This window comes from Tenrec ecaudatus, unplaced genomic scaffold, assembly GCF_050624435.1.
Source record: "Tenrec ecaudatus isolate mTenEca1 unplaced genomic scaffold, mTenEca1.hap1 Scaffold_187, whole genome shotgun sequence".
NCBI lineage: Eukaryota > Metazoa > Chordata > Mammalia > Afrosoricida > Tenrecidae > Tenrec > Tenrec ecaudatus.
In genome coordinates, this window is record NW_027458144.1 from 207,786 (window position 1) to 223,079 (window position 15,294).

Genomic DNA, 15,294 nt, shown 5'->3' on the forward strand with positions numbered 1-15,294 from the left:
TCTTCCCCTGTAGTGTTTCAGTTTTGTAAATCCACAGGGCAGTTCTACTCTGTCCTCGGGGGTCACTGTGAGTCAGAATTGATGTAAGTTAGTGGCACATGTGGTCAAGGTCAGCACTTTTTGGTAATTTCAGTTATTTTATTTTCACAGTGACATAGATTGAAATCCATCATTTATCCTACTGGATACAGAAAGCGTTTGAAATATCCTGATGTTTATTAATTAACCAGATGAATTTAGCTTCTATATTTTCCAGCTTATGCTTGAGTTGGTCCCCATCCTCCCCAACCCCCTCTCCCCACATGATTTATTTTGAAATCATTAATAGTGGACATACATCCACATCCTAATGGCTGCATACTGTGACTGAACGACCCTAAGTCTCATTTGCTAACCTGCTGACACTCGCCTCTATATTTCCATTGCTTAAGCTTGCTATTTCTGCATTGGTCCCCGGACCCACCAGATTCAAAATGTTAGTGGGCTGCTGCCCATGCCCATGTTGGATATCAGCAGGAAGTTCCCTAGCTGCTCCACCCCCCTTAGTCAGCGTGTACAGTTGTGATCGGAGGAGAAAAGTATTCCCGACCGTTCGTGGTTTCTTGCTGTATAAACCAGAGTTCAAGTAGTGCGCTTGGGGCCCGATGGATTGAGCGCCAGCTGTTTCCTGGCGGCCAGCTCCAGTGAAGCTTTGCATTTGATCCTTTTCCCTGTGGCCCTGATTAATCTTTTGATTTACTTTTTTTTCATATGTTAGCTCTTCAATTTGTTTGCATTTGCTGTTCAAGAACAGAGTCCTACTACTAGCTCCTCCTTTTAAAATTTGTGTCATGATTATTTCTAATAGAAGGCAACCTCCAGATATATAACTGTTATATATAGTAAGATAGCATGTTATTTTCTCTGTGCCCCACTGCATGGTAATGCTTGAATGTTCTAGCCTTTTATCCACGCGTTCTTGATAAGAGGCTTGTTTTGTCCACTGCGCTACAGTGGATTCTGTGAGTGATGTCACAGCACCTTCCACTCCTCGTTGGGGTTTCTAGGCTATAATCATGCGTTACCAGATGGCCACTTCATGGAGCTGCCAGTCCTTTAACCACTGGAGCAGTGGGGCTTCTTCACGGACTAATTTAGATGGGCCACACTGACATGTTATTCATTGCAGACATGGTGATTCTTAATGGGAATTATATTTGTTTTTGATTTAGTCATAATTTCAATGTAATATCCATGTGTATACATAGACAAGAATATGTGATCATGTTCAATTTCCCCTTTGGTTAGGTGTCATGGAGTTAGTTCCATCTTATGGCTATGTCATGTGTTATAGAGCAGAACTGTTCCATAGTTTTTCTGGAGCATCATGTTTGTGGAAGCAGATCTCCTGTTCTTCCACAGTAATGCGGGCTGTTTACCCCCATCAAGCCTCAGGGGAACAGTCTAGTGCAAGCTGTTTGTGCCACCTAGAAACTTTGTCCCACCCCCCAAAACAAACTGTTCCTCCATAGGTATCTGATAACAAAATCTATACAGAAGCAACCAGCCTCATTTTCCTTTTGCAGATGTGCTGGTGAGGTTGAACTGCCAGCCTGCAGAGTAGCAAATGATACCAGAATTCATTTTTCCCCCAAAGGAATGAACCAAATCAAGCATCTGCCATCAAACCCACACCAACTCCTGGGGACTCCATGTGAGTCAGAGTGCAGGGATGTTGCCGAGGGGTTTCAGTGACTGGTTTCTCAAGTGCATCACCCAGGCTTTCTTCCCTGGAGACTGAGTAGACACAAACTTCCAGCCTTTCCATGAACACCTATCCATGGTAACCATTATCATGCTCAGGGACATAAAAAACTAAGCAAGACACACATGTGTGTATGTACACACATGCCAGAACCTATGAAACCTGGCAATCTATCAAAGAAGGAAAATTCAAAACTACAAGGAGATTGAGTTTCTAACTATAACATGAAAAACCACACAGTTGAATTTGTAAAATTTGCAGGACCCAGAAAAATAAAGTCATTCTGTAAATTTTCAGCTCTCAAGTTTTTATGTGTATCGTACATATATACGGTAACCTAACTGGTCTCTTTACCATAGATAGAGAATAAAATTAATATCAGCTTTAATAGATCTTTAAGAGAGATGCTATATGTAAATAGCTTAGTATTCTTTCTGAATTATCATGGAAGATGAACAGGGATCCTAAATACTTTAAAGATGTACAATATTTGAGGAATTAAAAAAGATTTATGACATTATTCTATTTAGCATAATTTTGCACTGTTTAGCATAATCTATTACGAAAAGATATGCAGTAGCTTCCAAATGGAAAAATTCCATTATTTTTATTCCATTTTCCCATGGCCTTTTTCAAAAACCCCTTGTGCATTCATGGCATGAAGGATTGGCTACCAATGAGCTCCTTGTATCTCAATTAAGTAATACTTGTTAAATATCAATCATTTTGCCTACCATTGGGTTCCATATGGTGACCGTATGTGGTTTCGGAGTAAAACTATGCTCCGTAAGATTTTCATTGGCTAACTTCAGAAGTTGTTGATTTCTTCTAAGGTTGCCTTCAGTCTCTAATCATTTGTTTGGTAGCTGAGCACTCTGTTGCTCACACTACTCAGGGACTCCATTTAGGGACCTGCATCTTGAAGTGTGAGTGCTTGCAGGCAGAGCCCTGTGTAGCCTGATGTGTCAGGAATTAGCTTCCCTTACAAATTGGTGGGCCTTTCTGGAGCTGCTTTTCTTTTTCTGTAGGTCTTTCATGAGTTCCTGTAATGATACTTTATTGTATGTGGGACACGTGAACAAAGGAGTCCTTTTGTCCAGTGGGTTAAATATTGGGCTGCTGACTGCAAGGGCAGCTGTGCACACTCACCAGAAATGTGCAGAGAAGATGAGTCTGCCTGCTCCACTAAAGATGTGCAGGCGTGGGAGTCCTACAGGGAGTTCTGCTCTGTGATAGCTCTGCTGTGAGTTGGACCAGATGTGGTGGCAGGGAGTTATGTGCGGACAATGCCAACCCTTGTTCTTGACCCCTTATTAGCTATTTGAGGCTAAATGCAATTTGATTCACATTTTTTGTGGACTCTTGTGAAGTGCAAAAAATAGAATATTTTTTGTTGACAGTTTTGGGAACTGATATATTAGTGGAGGAGAGTTTTTTGGAACATGCTATTTTTTTTAATCATTTACGTTGGGCTCAGACAACTCTTATCACTATCCATACATCCATCCACTGTGTCCGATGTCTCCCTTCACCCACTTTTCTGTTGTTCATCCCCCATTTGTCTTTAGTGATCTTATAGGGAAAGTGAGCACACAATGGTATGAAATTTTGGAACATGCTACTTTTTTATTGATTTCAATCTTTTTGCATTTCTTCATTGAAATCCCAACGACACACCTTTCTGACTTCCTTTATCCTTATAAAAATGTATTTGTTCAACCTGGGCTTTGACTATCCTTAAAACATAGCAAGTACATTTCTTCCTAATACCCTGTGGTCTGGTATTTTCTCCTCTAGGAACAAACTCTTTTGGACTACCCATTAGTTAATCCCATCACATCCTTCAAATCACTGTTTTCAATGAATGCAATTGATTAGACTACTAAGGGCAGATAAGGAAAACCACTTGTAAACAAAAGGGCCCCATAGGCAGGTACACAGAATGATTTCACAATGAAATCAGCTGAGAGAGTACCTGTTTTCACCGCCCCTCTGTATTGAGGACAGATGTTTGCTCTGGGTCCTAACTAGAGTAATTAATTAGAGGCATTTAAAAGGATGCTTTTCTTGTTGTTAGTTACCATCTAGTTTTCTCCAATTTATTACAACACTGTGCACCCATGGTGATGTAGTGTGCTATGCGTTGGGTTGGTACCCACATGTTCAGCCATTCAAAACTGCTCACTGGTCCACAGTAGAAGATGAGGCTTTCTACTCCCTTAAAGAGTTGCAGTTTCAGAAATGCGCAGGCCCTGTTCTACTCTGCTCTGTGGGGATGCTTTGAGTCAGAATTGACTCAATGACAGTAATTTTTTAAAAAAATGTACACCAGAAAGAAAAACATGCCCTGTGACCTCCGTACTCTGACTTCAACATGGTCAGCTTTTATCTCTGAGACTGGAATGGTGACTTTGAGCTCTTCACATATTGGTCATAAACCTGAACGTCCTCATTTGCATTTCTTTTAACTATTGCCTCTTTTGTTTTACTTTCTTGCTGGTGCTTCTTCATGCTCCACTTATTTTCCAGTGTGGGAAGTTCCATGAATGCTTATTGCTAACGAGCTTTTCATTTAGTGGCTGACCATGGAGCTTCCCTCTCCGGCCCCTGAAGACCTGGGTGCTCTTTGACTCCTTAGCCTGTATGTTTGAGAAACGGAAATCGAACTGAGCATTTGCAAATTCATCACAGAACCTTCCCATGTTGTTAGAATTTCCTTATCATGCCAGGGTTCTCTGGCTAGTGTTTCCTAAAGTGATCATTTTATTTCTCCCTACACTAGCTCACGAAATGTAAATATGTATGTGTTAATGCTTAGACTCCACCTCTGTTGCATTTCTCATAAGAGTTATTATCATTTGGCCTTGTGCTTTTGTTCTTGTTTTTTACTGTGGAGTGTTTTCAACTCATAGCCACCTCATGTGTCCAGGGTTGAACTGTTGGTTTTGGAATGGTGTGCCCTCTCAGAACACATTGGTCTGGTTTTGTTCTGATTTGCTCAATGGTTTTTTATTTGCTCAATCAATCTAATAATTTCTTATATGCAAGAGCCAGTTGTACGGCCCTGAGGTAAGCAGTATTGTCTGAGGGTCCTGGCTTTTCCAGGACAATGCGTTCCAGTTATCTGAATTGAATAGATTGTTTTCTTCGTCTCCTCTTTGTACTACACAGAAGATCCAGATCATCTCTGTAACTGATGACTGACAGAATAAAAAGCTCTGGGCATATGAACAGAAATGTAATTGCCAGGCATTTAGTTGTACACACATGGACCTGCATGCTGACCTGGTTCAACAAGTTTTCATTTGAGCAATACTGAAATTGTGAGTAATGTTGGTGACTTCAGCTCTATCCCATTGGGAGCAACATCTGCTTAAAAGTGAGTGACAAGAGGACTAAATGAGCCAATGTGGCCAAATCTTTTTGGAAATTGCCTCAGAATCGTGGTTGCTGAATAAATGCAGTGTTTTATCATGAACATGTTGTGTGAAAGAGGCCCTAGTGGTTCACTGGTTTAATCGATGCCGCTGGCCAGACCCTTTGTGGCTCCAGCATTCCAGGCCCATCAAGGGAGGCCAAGGAGGCTGCGTGGGCCCGTGAAGATTTACAGACTTGGAAACACTAGCGAGCAGTTCCACTCCCTGTTTTATGGTCAAAATGAGTTAAAATGTACTTGACCGCAGTCCATTTGGTTTTGGTTCATCATGAAGGAATGGGAAGGCTTTAAAACCCGGCACCCGATGCACTGCTGTGGATGAGATTTTGAAAGGCTTATTGGATCGACACTAGGTTACACTGTTGTAGCAGAATTGTGGAGTGACCGTGATAGCTCATGCGACTTTATGCCATAGCTAGTTGGCCATGCTGTGAAATCTTAGCATAAAGTGCAACCTTTTCTATGTTGTTGTTAGGTGGCTTCGTGTCCATTCCAGCCCCTAAAGCCCTCTATGTAACAGCGCGACACACTGCCCTGTCCTGCACCATCCTCACATGTTCCCACGTTGGAGCCATTGCGACAGCCCCTGTGTCGATCCATGTTGGCGAAGGCCTTTCTCTTCTTTGCCTCTCTCTCCCTCACCAAGCACCATGTCCTTCTCCAGGGACTGGTCTCTCCTGAAAAGATGCGGGAACAAAAGTATGACAAGTCATGGAGGCCAGTCCCACAGCTGAGAGAATGCTAGTGGTCATCATGTTCAGCTAGTCGTCCTTCCATGATCTGCAAATGTGAAAAAATCTTTAAAAATCTAAAATGTGAAAAACATCTCAAAGCCTGGTATGTAAGTCCTAGTATCCTAACAGTTTAACATTGAAATGCACTGAAGTTCAGTCAACTTATAAGAAAATTGGAACCTAAGTACATTTTCCCAATCAGCAAAAAGGACATGCTATTATGATACTGAATATATTGTGCTCTTTTGTCAGTATATCCTATGAGCTTAGTGTGTATTGATGTGCGTATCCAGTATTTTTTGAGGGGAGCAGTCCATAATAATTACATGACAGTAGCTTTGTCTCAGTGGGAAAATTTTCAAGATATCTGCATATATTCTTTTTTTTAATCATTATATTACAACTCATCACAATCCATACATCAATTGTGTAAAGCACATTTGCACATTCATTTCCATTATCAATCTCAAAGCATTTGCACTTCACTTAAGCCCCTGGCATCAGCTCCTCATTTTTGCCCCTCCCTCCCCACTACCCCCTCCCTTATGAACCCTTGATAACTTATAAATTATTATTTTGTCATATCTTATACTGTCCAAAATGTCCCTTCACCCACTTTTCTGTTGTCAATCCCCCAGGGAGGAGGTTATATGTAGATCCTTGTAATCAGTTCGCTCTTTCCACCCCACCCTCCCTCCATCCTCCTGGTATCGCCACTCTCACCACTGGACCTGAATGGATCATCCACCTTGGATTCCTTGTTTCCATGTTCCTATCTGTACCAGTGTACAGAGGGTATCTATATTCTGTTGTTACCTTTCACTCTTGCCCGGTTTCCCTTTTCAATAGCTTGTCCTATCTCATTGAAAATACAAAATACACAAGCGTGCAACTGCAGAGTGACTGGAAAATAGGCGAGTAACATAGACACTCTATAGAAAATTTCATAATTCCCCAAATAATCATCTCTATCACCAGGTAACACGTCAGCTCTTGATCACGTAGAATTCTCCAAGAGGATACCATGACTCCAGGGCTTTGGGTCCCTACTTTGTTAGTTCATACCAGCAGCTCTCCAATGGCTAAGGAGGGGCGACAGGGAGAAGCACAAATTCTGCAGTGTTTCCTAGTTGTCATCTTCCTTTCACCCTGTGCTTCCTGTTTTGATAAATATTCTAATTTCAATCCTCCCTCCAATGGAAGAGAGGATATGAATTTGGAATCGAGGCTTTTATTTTTGATCATTCATCTGATTTATGTGTTCTGACTGTTCTCTATTCTGAAACAGCTAGATAGAAATAAGGCTGCAGTTGGTCACAGACAAACTGTACAGAGATAAACTCATTATGCTAGAAGCATGCAGTCCTTGGGATAACATGTAATTAGTGAGGGAGTGTGTCTAGTGCAGTGGTTCTCAACCTTCCTAATGCTGCAACCCTTTAATACAGTTCCTCATGTGTGCTCACCCCCCAACCAAAAAATTATTTTCATTACTGTAATTTTGCTACTGTTATGAACGGGAGAACCCTTTGAGAGGGTTGTTCAACCCCCAAAGGAGTTGCAACCCACAGGTTCAGAACAGCTGATCTAGTTGGTGAAGTGGGTTAGCTAAACCCTGATGGAAATCCTTAGAGCAAGACCCCTGTGTCTAATGCCCATGTGAAGTCTCTGTTTCCCCAGGACTGTCTTCTTCATCCTTTCACATAGTGGAATGCATGGTACCTTGCCAAGCCAGAATATACGGGATGTTTTAGGACACTGTGGCTGTTGAGGAGGTGGCTCTGAATTTCTCCGAGGAAGAATGGGCATTGCTGGACCTTTCTGAGAGGAAACTATAGAGACACGGGATGATGGAAACTTTTAGAAACCTGGCCTCAGTAGGTATGAATATTTTCATTAAAAACGGAAAGATGTGTGCGTGCGTGTGTATATGTATATTTGTGTATGTTTCATACTCAGTGATGCTATTGCAGTATGTGAGCTGAGTAATGGGAATACTTTGTTATATAAACAAGTGTAGTACTTTCCTCTCAGGAGCATGATGTCATGTTTCCCCATGAATATAAGGCTCTTAGTGTTATACTGATTTCTTATATCAAGTGTGACTATGAGTCTACTAAGTTTCCTTACGTGTTATAAATGTGAGTGTTGACCTTTGGTGCAGAGAGGCTATGTGTGCATTGTGCCTTGTAAGAGCTCTGTGTTTTTTCAAGGTTAACATGATAGCTTTATCTATTTATTATCTATTTATCCATTGTGTGTCAAGCACAGTTGTACATGTGTTACCTCATCATCCTCAAAACATTTGCTTTCTACTTGAGCCCTTGGTATCAGCTCCTCAATTTCCCCCCTCCCTGCTCACTGCCTCTCCATCATGAACCCTTGATAATTTATAAATTATTATTTTTTCATCCTTACACTGTCCGATGTCTCCCTTCACCCACTTTTCTGTTGTCCATCCCCCAGGGAGGGGGTTTTATGTAGATCCTTGTAATGGGTCCCCCCTTTCTGCCCCACCTTCCTTTCACCCTCATGATAGCACCACTCTCACCACTGGTCCTGAAGGCATCTTCTGTCCCAGATTCCCTATGTTTCAGGTTCCTATCTATACCAGTGTGCATCCTCTGGTCTAGCTGGATTTGTAAGAGAATTAGGTTCATGATAGTGGAGGGGAGGAGGAGCATTTAGGAAGTAGAGGAAAGTTGTATTTTCATTGTTTCTACACTGTACCCTGACTGGCTCGTCTCTTCCCTATGATCCTTCTGTAAGGGGCTGTCCAGTTGCTGACAGACGGGCTTTGGATCCCCAATCTTCACTCCCCTTCATTCACAATATGCCCGATACTGATCCCATCGACACCTTGTAATCAATCCATAGGTTGTGTGCTTTTTCCATGTGGGCTTTCTTGCTTCTAAGCTAGATGGCCACTTGTTTACCTTCAACCCTTTAAGATCCCATATGCTATATCTTTTGGTAGCTGGGCTCCATCAGTTTTCTTCACATTTTCTTTGCACACAGTTGTCTTCAGCTATCATCTTAGGAAGGTGAGCATCGTGGAATGCCAGGTAATAGAACAAAGTGTTCTTGCATTGAGGGAGCACTTGCATGGAGGCCCAATGTCCATCTGATACCGTAATACTAAACCTATTAATATATGCACCTAGATCTATTTCCCCACCCTAATATAAATATATTTACATATGCACATGCTTGTATTTAGACTTCTGTAAATGCTCTTTGTCTCCTAGTTCTTTCCTCTATTTCCTTTTACTTTCCTCTTGTCCCACTATCATGCTCTGTCTGTAGTTCAGTAATTTCAGGGTTTCAGTAATTCTTCTCAGTTACATTGCCTTGATCAATCCCTACCAGGCATCTTACACCCTCCTTGCCACTTATTTTGTGTCAGGGGAAAGGCCAGACCCTAACACATCACAGCGGGTGGTTGGTGCAATTGTACAGTGATAATAAATAAAGATTATAGTAAAGTCATAGGGAGCATGAGAGATAGAAGAGAGATTGAAATAATGGAGTCAGACACATTTCATAGTTGCATGTTCACCTCAGCCTCACTTGGTGGTCCACATGGGGAGAGAAATATTTATTGCTAACCAAGGCTTTTATATCATCTGGGGATGTGCAGGCCCCCTAATTACAGGTGAAGAAATCCATCACAGGAAAGTGTTGTGCTATAGGTAATATAGTAATGGGAGTGGGATGCTGTAGGGGTTCATATGCTGTTGGAAGAGGAGGGAGTAAGGGTGTGCATGTGACAAGATGGGCGGACCCGAGATTCAGCATGGCAGCCTAACTTTGGATGTCACTGAGCAGGTTTGACCTGTTCTCTGGTTCACTGTAGAAATCATTATCAGTAAGGTGTACTGTAAACCCACCTTGCAGGGTCTAAATTGAAGCCTTTAGGGGGAAGTATCCCATTGTCCTTAACAGCAGGGATGGGCCCTATATGTGGTGGGACTAGACAGTCCTCTGACAGCTGATTGCCTTCAGGGAGGTAACTTGACAATTATTTACCATTAATTGTGAGCAGTGTCCTAAGTCTAACATATATTTGGGGGAGATGACTTGGAGAAATCTTTCTGTTTCCCACTATTTTGGATCACTTATTGATTGTTCCCTTTTCCCTGGGTTGGTTAACACCACTTTCTTTCCCCCACCTCCCCTTCTCCCATGTCATGCTCCCCGCCCCAACCATGGGTCCTGTTGCTTTCTCCTCCAGATTGTTTATCTGGCCTATATTATCTAGTTAGAAGTGCAGATATAATATGCACACACACACACACACACACACACACATACACACACACAAGCACACATACACACAAAAGAGCAAAACAAAATGACAAAAGAAAACAAAACAACAGCAACAAGAAAAAAAGGGAAAAAAGAGAAAAGCCTGTAAAAAGTTAGAGGTCTCTATGTTGACCTTTAGGAGTGCTTTTCTGTGGAGTCTGATGGGGTGCCACGCCCTGGCCCCCGAGTCTAATTTTGGTACTCTTGGGACTTCCTTGCTCTACTTCCCTTGCTGTTCTGTTGCACAACACCCTTAGTGTTTTGTCTGGGTGTGGTGGGGTCAGATCGGATGCAATTCCCAAACTGTCTCCAGTGTTGTCCCCTATAGGGCTATAGGTCAGTGAGGGATGTCATGACTCATAGTCGGGGCAGCCATAGTGCTTCTTTTTGCATGGGCTGCTCAGAGCAGGCATATTGTCCTCAAAGCTTGGTGGGCCAGGATGTGTGCTCCACTCTCTCTTCCTCCCCCTTCATTTTCTCCCGTGTGCTCTGATCAGACATGTCCCTTTCCCTGAGCTGTAGCTTCAGTGTTGTCCTCTGAAGTAAATTCTTCTGGGGGAAGGGGCAGCTGTCCTCTTAGTTGGGATTGGGGCTGGCCCCTCTGATATTTTTGTTATAAATAGATTTTCTTCCACCAAAATTCCACAGACCTAGAGGAGCATAGGACTGGCTCAGTGTCAGGGAATTGTTGATTATCTTTTCACACTTTCCTTGTGATGTGTTTTTCTCCAAGAGCAGCATGTCAGGTACACCTTTTCGCCCTCATATGACACTAATGTGATGGGGATCTGCCTTAGGCTGGGTTCTCTAGAAAAATAAAACTATAGACACTGACATATGCATAAGAGAGAGCTTTTCATCAAGAGAACATCCCAGCCCAGTCCAACTGAAGCCCATGGGTCCAATGCTACCTAGAGCATCCATGGCTCAGTGTGTTCAAGTCCCCAAACTTCAGTTTTTGGGTGAGCATCAATCCTATCTGTTGTCCAGCTTGATATATGTGTGTGTATCACATACATATATGTGTGTGTATCACATACATATATGTGTGTGTATCACATACATATATGTGTGTCTATATAGTCACTCTAATATTATATGTGCACACGAATGCCTTGGTTTAGTTTATTAATTCATCAGTATATGAGGACCTTCAACACTACAGAAAACTACAGGACTCTAAATTCATGCTTTCATCACAGAATGGGTGGAAACAAATTCCCTGTTTCAGGGTTTTAATCTGAATACATTTGTACTTCCTTTTCTGTAAGATAAATGCTATAATTTTGATCATGCTGTATTTCTTTTTTTATTAAATCACTTTATTGGGTCTTGTAGAACTCTTATCATAATCCACACCTCCATCCATTGTGTCAAGCACATTAGTACATTTGTTGGCATACTCATTCTCAAAGCATTTTCTTTCTACTTGAGCCCTTGCTGTCAGCTTCTCATTTTTATTCCCCCCTCCTCATGAACCCTTGATAATTTGTAAAGTATTATTTGTTCATCTCTTACACTGCCCTATGTCTTCCTTCACCCACTTTTCTGTTGTCTATCCCCCTGGGGAGGGAGTTATACGTAGATCATTGTGATAGGTTCCCTCTTTCTCCCCCCACCTTCCCCTTCCACTTCTGATTAACAATTAATAGTTAGGGAGTTAAGTACCAAGAGTTATTTCAGCGTGTTTAAATGTAGCCTACAATGTTTTAGCATTTATTAGCTATTCATGGCATATCGTGAATATTTTATGGATGTGATAATTAAATTATGATTAAAGGAATTTTTATGTCTTTTTGGAAGCCTCTTCCTTAAAAAAAAGTGAACCTGGTAGCTCTAGTTAGAACATACAGTCAATTTTTAATATCACTGGTAAAAGTGGACATTTATGGTTGTCCTTTTTCTGACGTGGGGTGATGTTTTTTCAAGTATGACTTTTTCTTTTTAGGAATGTATATTAGCATATTAACATTTTGAACTATATTTGTTTTATGTTAGATTTGTAGAGTTATTTTTCCTTAGCATGAAAAGTCTTTGACTTTGTTTAGTAAGTTTTGTGTCTATTTAGATTATTAATTCTTTTTTACATTAATTGGTATATATTACAGTGCTCATTTTCTTATATTAAATCAACTCTAGGATAGATTCTACTTAATTATCATGTGTAATTATTTTCATGTGTTTTCTGACTCTGTTCCCAATGTTTTCAAGAACTTTTTCATGTAGATCCATTATCAATATTGCTCTACAGTTTTCTTGAAGTATCATTATCTGACCTTGTTTACAGGTTATTACTGGTCTCATAGAAAATATTAATAAGGTTACTCTGACAATTATTGTTATGTTTCACCCAATAACGTGAACTTAGACAAAAAGAATAAAGCGTCTATTCATATTGCGTGAATACTCTCCTGTCTAGCTGCCAGAATCTTCAACTTTAATCTGTCTTACAGTTAGCCTTGAAGTTTCTCATGGAATTGAATTGTGATTCAGTTGATTGTAAACTTTCTGAACATCCTGAAACCCACTCGACTCTCATAGATCACTTGCTCTGGCTGGATCCTCTAGAGTGATAAATGATTTACACCCCTCTTGACGGGACAAATCGTCACTCACACCTGAGACTATGGATGGGACATCCTTGAACCCAAGCCAATAAGCCCACTACTACAGTGTGTGTTGTTTGCCATCAGTCAGCATTACCTAGAAAGCTTGGAATCCAGAATTTAGGTCAAGATGACAAAATGGTTTGATCAGTCATCTCTTTTCTGGATACATCTTGCATTTTTAAGCATCTTCCCTCACCTTGGCTCTTACCATGACCCCTTGCCATTCCATGACTGTAAGCTGCAGTCTTTCCCAAAGGCTTTAAAATCGGACATCTGTAAACACAAGAGCTTAAGAGAGTAGCAAATAAGGATTCCCCTGGCTTGTTTTCTTGTTTAGAATATCTCTATCTTGGGCAAGGTACCTCTAGGATGTGCTATTGGTGTCGCTCTGTCTCTTGTTGTCCACCTGTACAAAAACTTTCTCTAGTTACTACACTATTGTGCATAAATGGGCTACCCAACCATAGGGATTTCTTCACACAATAGATATTGTAAAGAATACCCAGGATGCAAGGGGATTGGAGTAGGTTTTACTTAATGAGAAGCTCAGCCTGAGTTGGAGTGGCAGATATGAGCGTGATTCAGCTTGATCACTTTCACCAGATATGTCAAGGGTTTTGGTCTGAGGTTCCGTTATGGGCTTTTAAAGAACATTCTTCATAAAATATTCCGTTCTTCAGTTAGATTGCTGGTGAAAAGAAGATATTTACCTTCAATGGAGCTTGAGAAATTTGAGGCCTTAAGTACTTCCACTTTGTGGATCCAAAGTTGATCATGATATTTGGGAAATTAGTAAAATTGCTCTGCAAAGATAGAGTGGACCCTTGTTTAATGCAAACCCTCAGCTTTGAGCAGGATTTTGATCCCAGGTGGTGGGGGTGGTCACTATTTAGCGCAAGAAGTACAGGCCAAGAAAGTGATATGCCTTTTTCAACATTGCCTCCTCTTCTGTTTCAGAACAAAGATTTGCCACAGAGAAATACAGTCCAGTCTAGGGAGCTAGAAATCTGGTACTAGTGTCTTGCACATTGAAGCATGACAAGGAAGGACTTCAACTTCTGACTGGGTCGTGAACCAAATCCATTCACCTGACTCCAAGCAGGGTGAGCATCCCTGGGGTTCCTGGGGTCAGCACTGGGCAGAGGAGTTTGAGGGGAAGCAGGAGGGATCTGAGCTTTCTGGGGTCTGAACCCAGGAAACACCAGTGTACAAGAACCCAGGCTGCCCCATTGGTCGGGGTCCGAGCAATTTGCGCATCTCCCGGAATGATAGAATTTGCTGATAATGTAACCATGTATAATTGTATTAGAACTTAAATTGTGAGCACTCCAATTTGCAAAAGGCGGGTGGCATAGTGGTTACAGATTGGACTGCTAACTGCAAGGTCAGCAGTTCAGAATTACAAGTCACCCCTGAGGAGAAAAACAAGGTTTCCAATCTTGGTAAGAGTTATAGTCTCCGAAATCCATAAGGGGCCATTCCACCTCCCTTTAAAGGGTCACTGTAACCAGAATCCACTCTGTGGCACTGAGTTGGGTTTAAGGTTTGCATTGCTGATGACAGTGACAACTCTGTCCATTTGCTGCCTCCCCAGTTTGATTAAGCCTCCATTGAATTCCTTTTGATAATTAGCCAAGAATGTAGATCATCTTACCCTTGCGGAAAATGCCTTACAAAATAGATTGCCTGCACTCCTCTCCATCCATCCCCATCCAAGGGCCTGCCTAGATGTATCCTTGATGGAGCTCACCTAAGCGAGGACAGCACAGGGGCCATTGTTATGAGTCTGGCCTTGATTGCCTCAGTTTGAAGGCCCTGGACCAATCTTTTAAGTCTTTCTATCTAATAATGTGCATGTCCCAATTATGGTCCCATTCCTGCTGCTGCAGTCCCACCTGTATCTGATGTATTGCTTTGCCACCAATCATGATCTGTGACATGGCCTTTTGTTCTGTGTCCTATTTATCTAGGGTCCCGACTCTGAATCCTCAGTTGCATTTGAACTGCTAATGGCCTCCCTTATCCATATGATGTGTGTGCGTATCTTTTGTTGTCTCTTAAAGTTCAATAAATGCTCTCCTCAAATTATGTTTGACAAAGAAGTCACTTTTCCACCCTAACACACAATTTAGCATCATCAGTGCCTCAAGGTACAGTTCTCTGGGACAGCATCTTGACAGCCGTACCTGCAGGTGAGGTCAGGCCCTACAACCCCCTGGCTTCTGTCCTAAATGTACAAAAATTACAAAGTTCTCTTAGTTCTGCGGATAAATTCTCTCTCTGCACCTTAGCCTTATACCAGACACACTTAGCTCTATGTGGGTTGGCAAATCTAGTTCCCCAGATAAGAACTCAAATGTACCCCTATTTCACCTCTAACCTCCTGCCCAAAGGCACTTAGCTCTCTTGTTCTGTGGTCTGGGAATGCCACTGCTCTGTCTCAGGCTCTTGGTTCTGCTGCCA

The 15,294-nt window shown here is 41.7% G+C and overlaps 1 long non-coding RNA gene across 5 annotated transcripts in view; it reads left to right on the plus strand.

The window, feature by feature from the left end:
* Window positions 1-15,294, plus strand: part of LOC142436260 (uncharacterized) — a 78,370-nt gene that overhangs the window by 37,402 nt on the left and 25,674 nt on the right. For all 5 annotated transcript variants that reach the window (XR_012781830.1, XR_012781828.1, XR_012781827.1 and 2 more), the window contains exon 3: window positions 13,789-13,934. This is a non-coding gene — a long non-coding RNA (uncharacterized LOC142436260). The remainder of the gene's footprint in view (window positions 1-13,788; window positions 13,935-15,294) is intronic.